We start from the raw sequence: 15,358 nt of genomic DNA, 5'->3' as shown, positions 1-15,358 counted from the left end.
ACAAAATACAGCCCTGAGTATCTGATGCTGGCTTTGAGGGACAGTGCCCGGCCAAGGGAGAGAGTGACAGGTACAGAGTAGTGAGGAATGTGCAGGGAACTGGGGCAACCCAGGAGGCCTGCATGGAGGATTCTTCTTGGTGTCCTTTGTCTTAGGAGACGAGGACCTCCCCCTAGGGTTTATGACCTGTTCCAGGGGAGAGGGTTGAGGGCTGAGGTCAGGGAGACCGTCCTGCTGGTACTGTCCTCTTGAACCCCTTCAGCTTAAACCTTCCGTGTGCCTGGGTGCCAACACCAGGGTAGCTATTCTGAGCCCAGCATGGCTCTGGCAGTAATGAGGCCACCTTATGTCATGGAGGAGCCCATTGTTATACAATAGAGAACGGGGAGTGGATGTTGGTGACACCAGATTCAACTGCCACTGTCATCTTCCGCCAGTGCACCAAGGCACACCTTCATTGACAGGAGCAAGGGCCAGAGGGAGCCTAGGACAGGTGACCAGGAAGATGGCATTAAAACAAATGCTCAAGTTCTCCATTGACCTCACACTATACACCATGCTTGTATCACAGAGCTGGAGCACAAGGGACAGAGTTCCACCACCAAGGGCCTCATGCTAAGAGAATGGCGGTTCCCTGGACACTGGGGAGACTGGGTTATTGGGTTTGGGGATGGGCAAGCCCCAAGGGTGCCTGGGGGACCATGGCAAAATGAGCATGAAGCAGGACTCATGTGGTTGGGTCACAGGGTAAGCCCCCAAGTCTCAGGCACTAGCATCCCAAGATATCAGAGCTCGGTGGTGCATCCACCCCTGGCTGCACCAAACAGGAAAGGAAGAGCTGGCACCTCCAGCTCCTGCGCGGCACCTGGGTCCATCCCTCCCCCAGACATCACACAATGGAAGGAAGCACCGCCCAGAGAAACTGAGTGCTGCAGAAACGGGTAGCGCTGGTGGCCCCAGACGCTGCAGTTGTCCTGACAAGGTTTCATTGCCCCTTTGTCACTAAATATACCATTTGGACACGGGAGCCTCTGGGAGCTGGAGCAGTCAAGGAAGCAGAGGGTTTCCAGACCTCCAAAGAGAAGGATACCTTGGCTTCAGCCCAGTGAGACTACTTTTGGGGTCTGGCCCCCAGACCTGCCAAAGATGCACTTGTGTTATTTTAAGTCAGCACCGGGTATTATTGCAGCCACAAGAGACTGGAGCACTTCAAATGAGAAGAGCAGGAAGGTATGGGGGAGCAGCAGTAAATGGGCCACACCCAGGACCCCAGACCCACTCCTTACTGGGGAACCTCCTCCTGGTCTCTGAACACAGACGCTTCCACGTGCGGGAGGGTCTCCAGGGCTCAGTGGGGCCGGGGTAGGCTGTGGTCCTCCATCATCCCGAGCGGGCCACTCTCCCCTCTCTGGACAAGGAAGCAGGCCACACAGATGCACAAACAAGCCCAGGTGAAACGAAAGGCTTCCTGCTGGCTGGTTTTGTTCCAGCCTCTGCCCAGATGTATTTGTCTCAACGTTTTTCAGCACAATGGGGTGTGAAGAGGGGGAGGGGGCCGCTTTAGCGACTCACTCACTGTGGGGGAGGGTGATTTAGTCACAACCCCTATTTACTGAGATGGCTTTCCACTGACACAGAAAAAGTCCCGAAATCAAGGAGCCTGTATTGTTTGCTTCCTTTTGCTTTTTTGGTGACAGTAATAAAACTGTCCTTCAAATGCAGTCCCAAAAGACATCAGAGCTTGACAATGACGAATGGGGCACAGATGTTTCTGGGCCATCAGAGTGGCAGCTTCCTCCTCCACACATGGGCTCCGTGACCCGGGGAGAGGGTCACTGTCCCACCTTGCAGGCCACACGGTCCAGGCCTTGCCATCAGCGCCGGGCTCCAAGGGCATGTGGGACCCATGGCAAGGCTTCCTCTAATGGGTGGAGCAGTCTGGGGCTTGAACAGCCTTGGGAGTGACGTGAGCCCCTGCGTGAGGGACAGGACAGGCTCTGAGTTCCCGACAAGGGCCCACTCAGCTCCCAGTGTCTTCCTCGCTCCCGAGGCCGCGAGGCAGAGGACGAGGATCTGCTTTCCGCGGGACCACAGCCAGCTCCGCGGTTCTGTGCCACGTGCTCGCTCGCTCTCCTGAGTCACTGCACTCCTCTCCGTGAGAACCTCACGGTTGGCCAAGACAGAAGCGGGTGCAACGGCCAGAGCGGCCTCTTCCTCCCGGTCGCCAGCCCCACTCAGTTTCTGCTCCCCACAGGTCACCGCACCATCCTCTGCACACCATGCCATGGGCTCCTGTTGTCACCGGTGGCCCGGGGGCCGTCAGTCAGAGGCTCAGACACTATAGGGCCCAGGTGGGTGCAGTGGACACAGCCAGGTCTGCTCTCAGAGAGGTCGGTACTGGGTCTTGGGGGCACCCCACAGGGAGACTCGAGGGTCTTCCACACCCAGCAACCAGATTGAAGGTCCCCCCACACCGACCATGTCACCACATTTCTTCAGGAGCCGCTGAGCCCTACTGTGTGTCAGCTCCTAGGAGGCAGCCTCAGTTTCCCTGTCCTTAAATGGTGAATTCGGTGCTTTCCTACAGAGTTGTTTGTGAGGATTAAATGACATGGGGCCTCTCAAGTGCCTAGCATGGACCTGACATGTGGAGGTGCATTAGAGACAAGGAAAAGAGACCAGAGGCCAAACTCCTGGCTGAGGGGTGGAGCGGAATTGGCACCCAGGCGGCCATAGCCCCCACACCTGTCAGCCTTCATGAGCCCAGAGCCACATGCCTGTGTCTTATTGTCACACTGCTGATACCAGAGGGAGAGCTGCTTGGCACAGCATCCTCACGGGCCATAGCAGAGGGCAGGGGGCGAGGGGGCGGCGGATGCCCAGGCGGGGAGCCCAGAGCTCTCGCAAAGCGCTTCCTGAGCTGCACATTCGTGACCACAGAATGAGTCAAGGTCCCTTTCAAGTGGCTTGATGTGCCTCCCTCTGAGCTGCATAGCCTCCTGGGATGGCCTGGCCGCCAGCAGCCTCTTTCCAGGAGCCCCCTCCCTGGGCACTGGCCTCTCTCCTTCCCCGTACAATACCCCATGGGCAGGGTCTGCTGTCTCCGTTTTACAAGTGGGGACACTGAGGCTCAGAGAAGTCAGCTGAGCTGCTTTGGGTTACACGGCCAGCCAGGGTCAGGCCTGTCTTGCTCTCATCAGCTGGCTCTCAGCTGGCTTCCTGTGGGAAAGGAGGCCACACGCACCCTCTCTGCCTGGGTCAAATAGGCCTGGGTGCTTCTCCAGCCAACGGGAGTGGCCCTGGGGAGGCGGGCCTGGGAGCTGGAAGGGCTAGAACCTCACTTCCCGGAGTAAACGGGCTGTGCTCTGTAGGCAGGAAATACAAGAACCCCACTGATGGGGGCGCGCATCCCAGACCGATTCCCATAAGAGACAGGTCACGATACCCGCAAAAAACCAAGGTTCCCTGGGTGAGAGGAACTGGACGTCCCAGAAGGCTTCAATGAAGCTGGCCTCCCTCTGGGCCCCTGCAAGCAGGGGAGCCTCAGTCCTTCATCCTGAGGTGGGGGGAGCTAGATGTGAGGGGGTACTCTTGGGAGTACACCGCCCTACTCCCATCTGGGTCCCCCCTCGGGGGGCTTTAGGGCCCTGGACAAGGAGGAAGAATTCTCAGCAGGGCTCATGGAACAGGAGAGGAAAGGAAGCAGGTGTGTTCTGAATACAAATACAGTCCGTCAAAACCAGCACTTGCCGAGGGGGTCTGCACTGTGGCAGGCTGACTAACTCTTGGTTTTTGCTTTGTCATTGTTGTTTTGGTTTATTTTAGGAGTTTTTCTTAGCAATCACAACTAGGAAACTCTGAGGACCACAAAAACGAAAAAAAAAAAAAAAAAGAAGAAGGAAAACAAAACAGGACGAATGACGACAGCTCAACAGATCTGACAGCATTTTCACGGGACTTGCCCAGCTTGTTGAAACGGAACCAGGCTGTGCCCAAAGGTCTCACACCTTTTTTCTTGACACCCTCTGTCTTTTTTTAAAAAATGACCTTCGATAACAGAAAGAATGCACAGCTCCCTGTAAAATATCACAAGATGATCAAGCAGGCTGGAGAGCCACTGGCCCTGCTGGGCGGGTGGGGGTCTCTCCCTGGGCTGACTCTGCCTGCTGGGGTCTTCCAGCCCAGGAGGCCTTCTAGTCTTTTTGTTATTATTACCACTTACTGTTTGTGGCTGGGAGCAGCGCTGGGGACTAAAGAATAGTTAGTTCGCTGACTAAAGGGAGTCCCGCCAGTCAAACCCCAAGCGCTGCCCCATGCCTCTCTCCCCAGAAGGACTCAGAAAGGTCCAGTGTCCATGGACTCTCCCTCCAAGCAGAGTCTCAGCCCTCTCCGCTAGGCTCTCGGTCCCTGCACAGCATCGCCATCTCATGGGCCGAAGACCAAAGCTCCTCAGGTAGCCTTCCCGCTCGGGCATGGCAACTCTGTGCCTCTGAGTCCTGACCACTCATCTAGGTCTCCGGATGCGCTAGCCTTCCAGCACGAATGTCCCATGCTCTCATCGGAGTTCCTGAGGCCCCAAAAGCTCCTGCCTCAGGCTTCTTGAAGCTCCGGACCCATGTTCTTATGGGAGGGGGCCTTTCTATCCAGCTCCTAAAACCAGGAGCCCAAGGTGACGTATGAGGTTCCAGGACATTCTAGGAGGCCCTAAACAGCAGACCACCAAGCAGCAGGTTGTGGAGACAAAGGAAGAGACGCACCAGCCTGGATCCCAGCCCTGTCTCTCCTATGTCTTTCATACTGAGCACCTTCACACCGGCTGGTGAGAGGCAGGGCCCCCAAAGCCCCCAACTAAACTGCAATATGGCTCTGAAGATAAAGTGGGCTACTGCACGGGTAGGGGCAGCTGAGGCAGGCACCTTCAAGTGGGAACACCTAGGAAGGAGATAGAAAATCAGACGGCGTGATAAACTCCAGGACCTGGCATCCAGAGCAGTCTTCTCAAAGAATGCTATAGACAAAGGCCTGCACACAAGAGTCTGGCAAGCTCGGGAGACTCACAGCACTTGCCCTTCCTAGAGACCGACAGTGCACATCAGCACATTAAAGGTCCTGAGGGTCCTGCAGTAAACCTGTATTGTATATATAACCCATAAAGTATATATAATAGTAAAGAATATATAACCCGTGGTCTCCCAAACTTACTAGTCCAGAGAACTCTTTTCTGGCAAAATGCCTGTTGCTATAGCTCCATGGATCACATATCGAGGCCTTCTGGCTTAACTTCAAGTATTCTGGCACCCAGTCTTGACTTTGATGGGTTAGACGAACCCCGTGTCTAAAACCCTAGGACATTAATTACACTTTCAATGATAGCTTGAGTTGAAAACTATGGGGTCTCAAACTGCGGCCTGTGGGCCACATCTGACCAACTCCCTGTCTTTGTGAATAAAGTTTTATTGGATCACAGACACGCCCATTACTTTCTAGATCTCCTTTGGCTGCTTCTGCACCACAAAGATAGGTAGAATGGAATAGTCGAGATAGGCCATATGGCCTATGAAGCCTGAAATATTTACTATCTGGCCCTTTAGAAGAAAAGCTTGCTGAGCCCTGGTTTAAAAGAAAATCAGAACCCACTTGGAACACTGACCCCATCAGGCCTCCATGCCATGGCAAAGGAAATTCTACATGTCTGATCAGGACTGACACAGATGGTGCTGTGGTGGGTTATTGTTATTTATGGCCTACACAAGGTTCAAGTGTGAAGGGCGTGTGAACATGTGTGTGTGTGTGCGTGTGTATGTGCAGCAGATGAGAATGGGAACGGGGATGGGCAGAAGGGGTGCCACTGCTTAAGGACATTGAATTTGGTGTCAGCTCAGGGCCTGGCTCCAGCTCCATCACCGGCCAGGCAGTATGGACAGTGGCCAGGTCGTGTGGACAGTGGCCAGGTCATGTGCAGAACCCTCTGCCTCTCACGGAGGAATCAGTATTTCCTGTTGAATCCCAGAGCGTGCTGGCAGGATAAGTGCTCAGCAAGTGTGAGCCCTTCTCAGGAGTCACTGAAGGGAGCCCTAATCAGGGGACAGGCAATGTCTGGGCAAGACAAAGACCCTTTCCTTCCTGGATGGATGTGCTAGTGTGGGTCATCTCTGTGTGGCCCCCAGCCCATTCACACAGGCCGAGCGCGGCCCTGATCAGCTCATGTTGAACCATGGGTAAAGCGCAGGACCGCCCAGAAGCCGGTGGTCCCATAAGTGCAGCCTGCAGAGAAGACGACCCCCAGCAACCGGCAAGGTATGCGTGACTTCTATGCTGGGGCCATGATGGGCGTTCAGGATTCTGGGGCACAGCTGAGCAGCCATGCTGTCCACGACGAGGTTGGCCGGCTGAGACCGCTGTTTTTGTGCCACATCCTTCAGTTTTACTGTGCTCGGTCGCCTTGCCTAGTTAATGAGGAGGTTTGCTGGAGTGGCCACTAAGCCTCAGGGAGAAGGGAAGGGAGTGGGGAGTGCTCCCCATGCTGTTTTCATGTTTAAGGTGCTCGAGCCTCGGCTGGCATCAGGGTTATTGGAGTGCACAGATGAGCTTATGGGGTCTGCCCCACGGTCGATGGCACCTTCAAGACCATGCCCCAATTTAGGGTGAGTGTGCAGAGTGGAGCGGGCCTTGTGTTTGGCCTTCACTTGTATGAGCTCCATTGAAGGGGGTTGGAAGGGGCCGTCTGTGACACAGGTGGTGACGGTGATGCCAGGACAGCGCTGCTCGCCCTGATGGTCTGTGGAGCTCCACCCACACAGGCCTGACCTTGAATCCAATGGCTGGCCGCTGTGCCGCATCCAGCTGATTCCTGCGAAAGCCCCCAGGTTCCATACTGATGGTTTCCTGTCAGGGGCCTCATGGTGATACTTCTTAGAGCTGATTGCTGGTGATTTCAGAAAAGTGAGGCCCCCATCTCAAGTTCTCGCTTCTCATTTCCATGGTGGAACCAAGGAGGAAGCCTATCCCCTTGTGTCTGTCCAGGCTGATGCTGTTTCTGGATCTCACAAGGCGCAGGGAGGGTGGCAGCCAACTGCCAAGAGGGGTCCCCTTTCCAGAAGAGTTCATTCACGATGCCACGTGGGGAGCACTCACCCTGGGCCCTGATGAGGACGCCACAAGGTTGCTTCTCACCTCAGGCAGGTGAAGGGTCTGGGCGGGACTGGGTATGACAGGGTGTCTACCTGCCATGGGCCTGAGGATTGCTGGGAAACTGGGGACAAACTGAATTCACCTTTTTAGACAATTTTGTTGAGCAAGCCCACTTTGAACACTAGCCCTACCACTTACTACCTGGGTTGTCTTCATTTCTTCCCTGGAGTCTTCATTTCTCTGCCTACGAATGGGGATGAAGCTATTATTTTCAATAAATATTAGACTCCTGTCTCCATCTGATGAAAAGATGCATTTCTCCTCAAATTTAGAGGGGAATTAGAGGTTATATTTTATGCAAAAGTCACAAACTTTGGCATAAATCTAGCTAAAAATCCTTTTACACTTACAGACACTGGACGATCTAAATCAACGGTCTCCAACACCCAAGACGGTACTAGTTCCTGGCCTGTTAGGAACCAGGCCGTACAGCAGGAGGTGAGCAGCGGGCAAGCAAGCAAAGCTTCATCTGTATTTGCAGCTGCTCCCCAGCGCTAGCATCACCGTCTCAGCTCCACCTCAGATCATCAGGCATTAAATTCTCATAGGAGCACCAGTCTCTGGTGCCAAAAATGTTGGGGACTGCTGGTTTAAATGACACCCCAGCATGCCACTCTTAGACAGAGGGTCCCGAAGTCCTGTGGAAAGGGAATTCTACAATTTCATAGCTTTTTCTTTAAGAGGGTCTCCAGCTTCCCAGAACTGTGTGTTTGCCTGTTTTTTCACATAAGCCCGTGGGCTGCAGCCTATTTAAAGTCTGCACCACTTTTTCTCCCAAGTAAACACTAGACCGTCCCTGATTGAAATAAATACAAGAAACACCGTGTAAGACTCAAAGAAACAGCCTCCCGACTTACTGTCCCGGGGGAGCCATTCTCTGACAGAGGGAAGCTGACAGAGTTTCAAACGTGATGAGCGTTGTGCTGTTGGGTTACAGGGCAGAGCTGGTTACCAGTGGAAGGAGGGAGGGCTGCCGGTCTCACTATAAGTGCATTCGTGAGCACACCATGACTTACACACAAGTACGTGTATAATTGTGATAAAAACTTTCAAAATAGAAACACACATGTGCACACAAGACCGTCATCACTAACACTAGCCAGGCAGTCTCTGCCTTGACAACACCTGTTTTGTCATGTAGCAGGAGGACCATCGGCCTCGTCATCGCCAGGGTCGGGAAAGGATGGGCCTGGCGGAAACCAGATCGACCCACCAACACGAGCAGCGACACGAGCAGCAGCAGCACTGAGTGACTTTGTCAGGATTAAAGTGCATCTTTGAACAGCACGCAATTCTCCAATTTAAATAGCTTGAAATGAATCAAGGACAGAAAAAAAGACATTAACCGCAAGCGATTTTCTAAAAAAATCTTTTATTGATGCAGTGCTATAAACGAATCCCTAGCCTTACCAGCCTCAGCCATTGATGGACACCCTGTTAACAGGGAGGACACAGGTGGGGAGATGTATGAGATTTCCATTCTTTGGTATTTACCTGGGGTCTTACCTTGTTTGCTTTTAGAGAGAGGCTGTTTGCAGAGCTATTGAAATGTTTGGGGCGGTTTGCTATGACACCAGCCCTGGTCTTTAAGAATTAACCCTTCCAGTGAACATAGGGGACTGGAGCCCTGGAGTCGCATTTTTCTGCAGAGCAGAAGTGTGTGTGTGTGTGTCTGTAGCATTTAAAGAAGCATGTGTCTGGCAAACAGGAAGGGGCTGCTTTACAAGCAATGATAAGATGTGACCAGGAGTATAGGTCAATCAGATAAAGATGGCACCCACACATGTGGATTTTAGCCAGTTCTTTAATTTACTCTGAACAGAAAGAAAGGGGGAGGGTAGGAGGGAGAGTGGTGGGGGTCAACTTGCCGCAAGCGGTTTCTCCCAGCAGCTCTGTGGTTCGTCCCACCTCATCTTAGGAGAGAGGCGGGTGGCTTGGTTCACCTTCCCCGCTGCCTTCCCTCTTTTCCTGCTTTCTCCTTCTAAGGAGGCAGGAGCAGTTTTCTTAGAAGTCCTATCATACCACCGCCCTGTATCTTAGGGAAGACTTTAAACGTTTACTCTCATGTCCTCATTGTGTCTTCCAAAGAGGGCGTCCTCCGACAGAGATAGCCCAGCGGCCACCTGAACAGACACAGTGCTGTTGGCGTAAATACTGAGGAGGCTGGGGTCACTATGAGGCTTAGGGACCCTGAAGGACCGGCCACTCTGCTTCCATCCCGATGAGACTCCATCATGACGTGGCATGGAGAGGGCTTCTTTCTTCCCAACTATTTTGAAGAAAGTTGCAGATCCTGTGTTTCGACAACACCTCCAAGAAGCCTGAAGGCCAGAAAGTCACATGTCCACTTCACAGTTCAGGAAATGGCAGGACAGAGGTTAGATGGCACTTTCAAGTGAAAAATCCACGTAGAGTCCAGAGCTTCCTTGTTCCGGTCGGTTCCCTGTAATTGTTCTTATTGATCACAAATGGTGTCACACAGTCTATTGGCAGGGACAGTGTTTACAAACACAGATGGCTGCCATCCACCTGCCTGGAGAAAGGAAGGTCACACCTGGGATGTGACAGTGTGTCCTAAGGCCCACACTCTGCAGCCAGGACTTCAGATGCCCTCTGTGCCTCCTTCACAACTTCTCAACGGTGACGGCGATAGGAGTGCTGAGCAGAGGACCGGAGTCCATAGGGAAAATCCTGGGGATTGGGGCGGGGGAGGGGTTTCTATCACAAGTGACAAACTGGAGTTTGGATTGGCTCTTTCTCTTGCCTCAGAAACCTCTGCAGAATGACTTTCCTCCCTCTGTTGTCTTTGTAAGTTTTTCTATTTCTGAAAGGGTGTATTCACACATTTTATAGGTTTTTTTTTCATATATAAATTAAAATAAAGCAATTTCTTGGTAGCCAAGTGTCTCCTAAAGCAGAGTTAAGAAGCAGAATACCGAGAGTTTCAACCCTGCACAAGACTGACGATTAGCTAATAAAAATTGTAGGTTTTTTTCCTATTTCCTTAAAAGTCAGTTCTCAGAAAAACAATTCATTTACTGTCGGTACTCTGTTTACCAGCAAGGTTAAAAGTTCAGGAAAAGAAAGACATCAAAATATTTACGTTAAAGTAAATCAGTGTTCCTATACTGTGTCTGGCTCTGTGATTCTGGACTGGGCCCTCGTCACACTTACACAGGCAGAGGAAGCAGGGCTCGGGCTGCTGACCGTGCACTTCTCTCTCTCCACCCCTGGCCCCTGACCTTTTTTCGAAGACTGCTGTCCCTGCTACCCCTGCTTTCTAGATCTTTTCTTCCTTTTGCTATTTTATATTTTTGGCTTAGGTTATTGGGACCCCATCAGAGTATTCTTACCAGGGCATGTTTCTACTATTTCTTGACACGTTTATTAAAACAAAACAAAACCAAAACAAAACAAACAAAACAAAAAACCCTCAGTTTTTAAGAATTAGGATGGCAGTGATGAGAATCGTCACTTGTTGGCTCTGTGCCTCGTGCCAGGTGGCCCTCTGGGCATCCACATAACATCACAAACAGCCTCCTGTGCCATGGGGTCAGCGCTATTGTCCCGTGTGTGGATTTGGAGACCCAGGCTCGGGGTGGCTGAATGAGCTCCTGGAGACACTGCAAACCGGATGGCGTGTCTGTGCAACCCTGTCATCTGCGTGACCCTGTCATCTGCTCAATCCTGTCATCTGCACAGACTCTGCTTCCCCAGCCCCAGCCCCACCCGGTCTCCAGAAATCCTTTCCTGGGTCATTCCCATCTCAGTAAGAGATTCATCAAGGCACCTTCAATGGTCCTCGGCTAACTTGAGTGATACTCCCCCTGGAGCAGCAGGCAGTGGACAGGTGGGCACCTGTGCTGGCCTAGAGGGCTCGGCTGCCTGTGCAATCTTTCCAGGAGAGAGCATTACTGGGCATGCCAGCAGGAGATACGGACATTGAACATGCAACTTGGAGCCCCAGGCACTCTCCCAGCATCGCATGTCAGCTGGCAGAGCACAAGGAAGGGGCTTCCGTTCAGGGTACTTCACCCCGGGCACATTCTTTCTGAGGCCCCACTATACGCCAGTCACCAGCTGGGCATGAACGGTGAGGCCCGGTTCTGCCTTCAAGGACTCCAGGCAGGGGCTCAGGGCTGTGCCCGGCCACGTCCCCACCTCACGCACCCATGCCCCCACTGGGGTGCCTTCCTCTGGTGGTGCTATGAGAAGCTCTGTGTGGGTCTGGAGAGTGCCCACCATCAGCCTGAGATAGCACTTGTCCTCCCTCACATGCTCCAGGAGCGCCACACTCTCATTCTGCACATCTGCACACCCCATAGACACCATGCACATATGCACACATGCACAACACACACACACACCACACACACACACACACATATCTGCACACCCCCACAGATACTACACATGTACCTGGGATAGCACTTGTCCTCCCTCACATGCTCCAGGAGCGCCACACTCTCATTCTGCACATCTGCACACCCCATAGACACCATGCACATATGCACACATGCACAACACACACACACCACACACACACACACACATATCTGCACACCCCCACAGATACTACACATGTATGCACACACATACCACACACATACCACATACACACACACCTGCAAACCCGAGACTCCACGCACATATGAACGCATACACCACATACATATACACATACCTGCACATCCAACAGACATCACACACATATGCACACACACATACCACAGATATACCACATACACATACACACACACCTGCACACCCCATAGACACCACACACGTATGCACACATGCACACACACAACACCCACAGGTAGACACACACTACACACCGCATACATACCACATACACGTGTACCATAGGCCCCACAATGATATCCACTCACACCCCATACACACGCACATACACCCCCACAGGGCTCACATGACCACACACACACGTGTGTGCACATGTGCATTCTCGTCATCTCCCCCCGATCTACTCCGGGGCTGGCCCTGCCACTCTGGGGCCAACTTGCCAGACTGCTGGTGAACTGCCCACATACTTCCTTCTTAGAGATGACGGGTATGAAGGAGTTGGTGTCAGTGGAGCAACTTCTTGTGAATATTAAGGTGACCTAAAGATGGGGGTCCATATAGTTTATTGTCCGAACCAGGACATGTCTGAAACAAAAGGCAGAGATGAAGGTGATACACGGACACTAACTGGCTAATAGGCTCGATGGGACCATCCCCGACAAACCAGGGGCCCAAAGGGACCAGCAGTCACTAGAGTCAGGTTCTGCTGCCTCCAGAGATTCCACAAGTGAAGTGGTGGAGTGAGAACTGGCAAGGGCCGGGGTGGGACCCTTGAGCTGGGCTGATTTTTTGCTTTTCCTGCTCAAGTGGCAGCAAAGCCCCTGCTACTAGGGCCACTGTCTTCATGGTTTCCTAGCCCTTCCCATCCCCATCTCGCTGACCCTCTGTTGCCTAAGGGGTGGAGGTCAGCCTGAGCCCCAGAGCCTCTAACTGCTAGCCCTGGCCTCTGACTGGCTCCCAGCATAAAGACTGAACTCACTTTACTAGCATCTGTTCCCCACTGAGAAGAGACGGGGACACGGAGCTCTGGCTGGGCCCAGAGGGGACCAGCAGCCGTTGGAGTGCAGATCCCGGCTTCTGCCTTTCTGCCTCGGCTGACCACACAGTGAGGAGTGGCAGGCAGTTTTCAGAAAACCAAGCTATCTCCAGCCTGGCCCCCTAGCGGGGGCCCTCATACAACTCTGGCAGAGCAGGGCCAGCCTGGCCACAGTGTCCACACAGAGGAGGCTTGGTGGTCGCCACACTGCTGCAACAAGAGGGGGCAGAGGTCTCTGCTCGCTAGGCCATTGACCTCTGGTCTCTTCCTGTTGTCAGCTGTGCTCGGGTGTCTTTCTCCTGACTGCCTTACCACGCACAGCCCATTTTAAGGAGAAAAGGTTTTTGCTTTTGCCTATTTATAAAGTGCAAAGCAGCAGCACCTGGAGCACTGGGTGGCCATACCACACCCCCGATGGATTTAAATCATGGGCAGCTTTCAGCCTCTGGTTCAGAGAGCAGGGGCACATTGAAACCATCAGAACTCAGCTTTCTTAACTGAAATGGAAGGATGATGAGCTCAGCCCTGGGGCCTGCTGTGAGGACAGCGATAATGTGGTGACACACCAGAGGTTGTGTCGGAGCCAACAGAGGCTGGGTGGAATGGCCACCGGGGTCACTCTGGGGGTGCTAATCCATCTTCTTAGGCAGCCACCCTGAGAACGCAGTACCTGTTCACCTGTGGGGCCAGCAGAGACGCTGTGTGAAGGAAGGGCCACAGGGACTCAGAGTGGCCTCTGAGTTCCTGCCCAATCATGTAAAAGAGAGCAGAGCTGATACTAAAACAGTGAGAGTGTCATACACAGGTCAACCTCCAAGAGGTAACCCACCTTGCATATGTGGGGATACCTGGGAGTCAAACCCAAGTCTCCCCAGGTTGACGCCCTTCCATCAGACAGAAGCCAATGTGACTCCACAGCACTCTGCATTAACAAAAAGGTTTAAATCTACAAAGTCCAAGTGGGGCCATTGGTCAGAAGGCCTCAGCATAGATCGGTCTGCTGCCGGTGGCCTGGACGGTGAAACCCTGGCTTCTTCTGATAACTGTGTCGGAGAACCCCACATAGGGCCTCCCATGAGTGAAGCCAGGTCAGCTCCATTGTCACTGTGTTTCTGACCAAACTCAGGGAGCAGCGGGAAGGTGGACTGTGCCCACCATGGTCCATCTTGCTGGAGCCATCTCTTTTGCTGGCATCTCTGAGGGGACACATAGACCAAGCGGCATGACAAGGGAGCTGCCTAAAGCCCATGTGGGGAGCTTGCATATAACCCTCAGCCTGGGACATGCATGGAGCCTTCCCTGGACCACGCTCTGGCTGTGTTTGAAATGTGTGAGGATATAACTTCAGAGCAGCTTGCAAACGTCTTCCAGGCACTACTGTGAAAGGGGGAAGGTTTGCAAGGCTGGGATCGAGCGCAGATCACCTCCATTTTCCAAAGCAATGGGTCCTACCAGCTACAGAAGCACATGCTCAGCCTGGCTTCCGGGCAAACCCAGAGGAGGCATCCGACAGGCTCACAGCATTGGGGAGGAAAGTGGTGGTCTCAGAGGCAAGGCCTGTTCTCTGAGAGAAAGTCATTCCATGCTAACCTCATTTCCTGTTTTGACGAGCTTCACCAGAACAGTCGATTGGGGGAATGCCCCAGAAAGTATGTCTTGCTTTCAGTAAGCATCTGAATATCTCTCGTTGTGTCCTGTGCACATAAGTACACAGGACCAGCAGGGAAAGGTGTGACCGGGAGCGCCCACAGTCAGCAGGACAGCCATCCCGACCAGGTCACCTTGTGGCAGCATGATGATCTTGTGGCCTCTGTCCCCACTGCAGCCACAGAGGTGGCCAGGCTGGCCGGACCACCCACAAGGTCTCAGATGGACAGACTATTCAGTGCTTCCTCTCCACTGGCAAGTCTGCTTTGAAAAGATTCTCAGCAGTTCCACACTTAGAGAAGGTTGAGGACTTCAAGGTGACAGTGTCTGTCTGTGGCTGGTGTGCACCAGTCATGTCATTTGAATGTTTCCATGGAGAGGCACAGAGCTCTGTCCTGTGTCCTGCCCACTTGCCGTGTTGAAAATAAGTTGGAGGAAGAGACACGGATGGCGTGTTTATCAAATTTGCAAATCACACAAACCTCTGGAAAAAATGGCCTCAAAGAGGCTTCTCACCATCAGAGAGCTGGGGTGGACCAGGGCAGAGCAAGAGGGAGGTCCCGTGCTCCTTTTAACAACACGGTCCCCCGCAGGAGCACAGCCTGGGCACGCCTGGTTCCAGTACAGCTTCTGTGGGCCCGAGTGTGGCCAGAGATGACAAAGCAACCCTGTCTTCACCTCTCCTCTTTAACTTTCCATAATGTGAGCTTTTTCTCAGGCTGCAAGATCGGTACTAAAAATCCTTCCCTACTTAGTTATGGCCTTGCTCTGAGGACAAATTAAGTCAGAAGGGGTAAAGAGCTTTGAAAAAGGGAAAGCTCTGAAATTCAAAATAGTATTATTCTTTGTTGTAAGGTGCTTTCCCTCCAAAAAAAGAAAAAAACAAAAAAACAAAAATAC

At 52.8% G+C, this 15,358-nt stretch overlaps 1 long non-coding RNA gene across 1 annotated transcript; it reads right to left on the bottom strand.

Moving 5' to 3' along the window:
• Positions 1-8,546: 8,546 nt before the first annotated feature.
• On the bottom strand, positions 8,547-15,350 carry LOC112477846. The gene is made up of 2 exons (XR_003045596.1): positions 11,611-15,350; positions 8,547-11,440 (listed from the first exon to the last, which is right to left on the bottom strand). It is a non-coding gene; the product is annotated as an uncharacterized LOC112477846 (long non-coding RNA).
• Between the last annotated feature and the right edge of the window lie 8 nt (positions 15,351-15,358).

Source organism: Pteropus alecto, unplaced genomic scaffold (genome assembly GCF_000325575.1).
Source record: "Pteropus alecto unplaced genomic scaffold, ASM32557v1 scaffold223, whole genome shotgun sequence".
Taxonomy (NCBI): Eukaryota; Metazoa; Chordata; class Mammalia; order Chiroptera; family Pteropodidae; genus Pteropus; species Pteropus alecto.
Note: the sequence above shows the minus strand (reverse complement) of the source record. Positions and strands in the feature narration are given on the sequence as shown.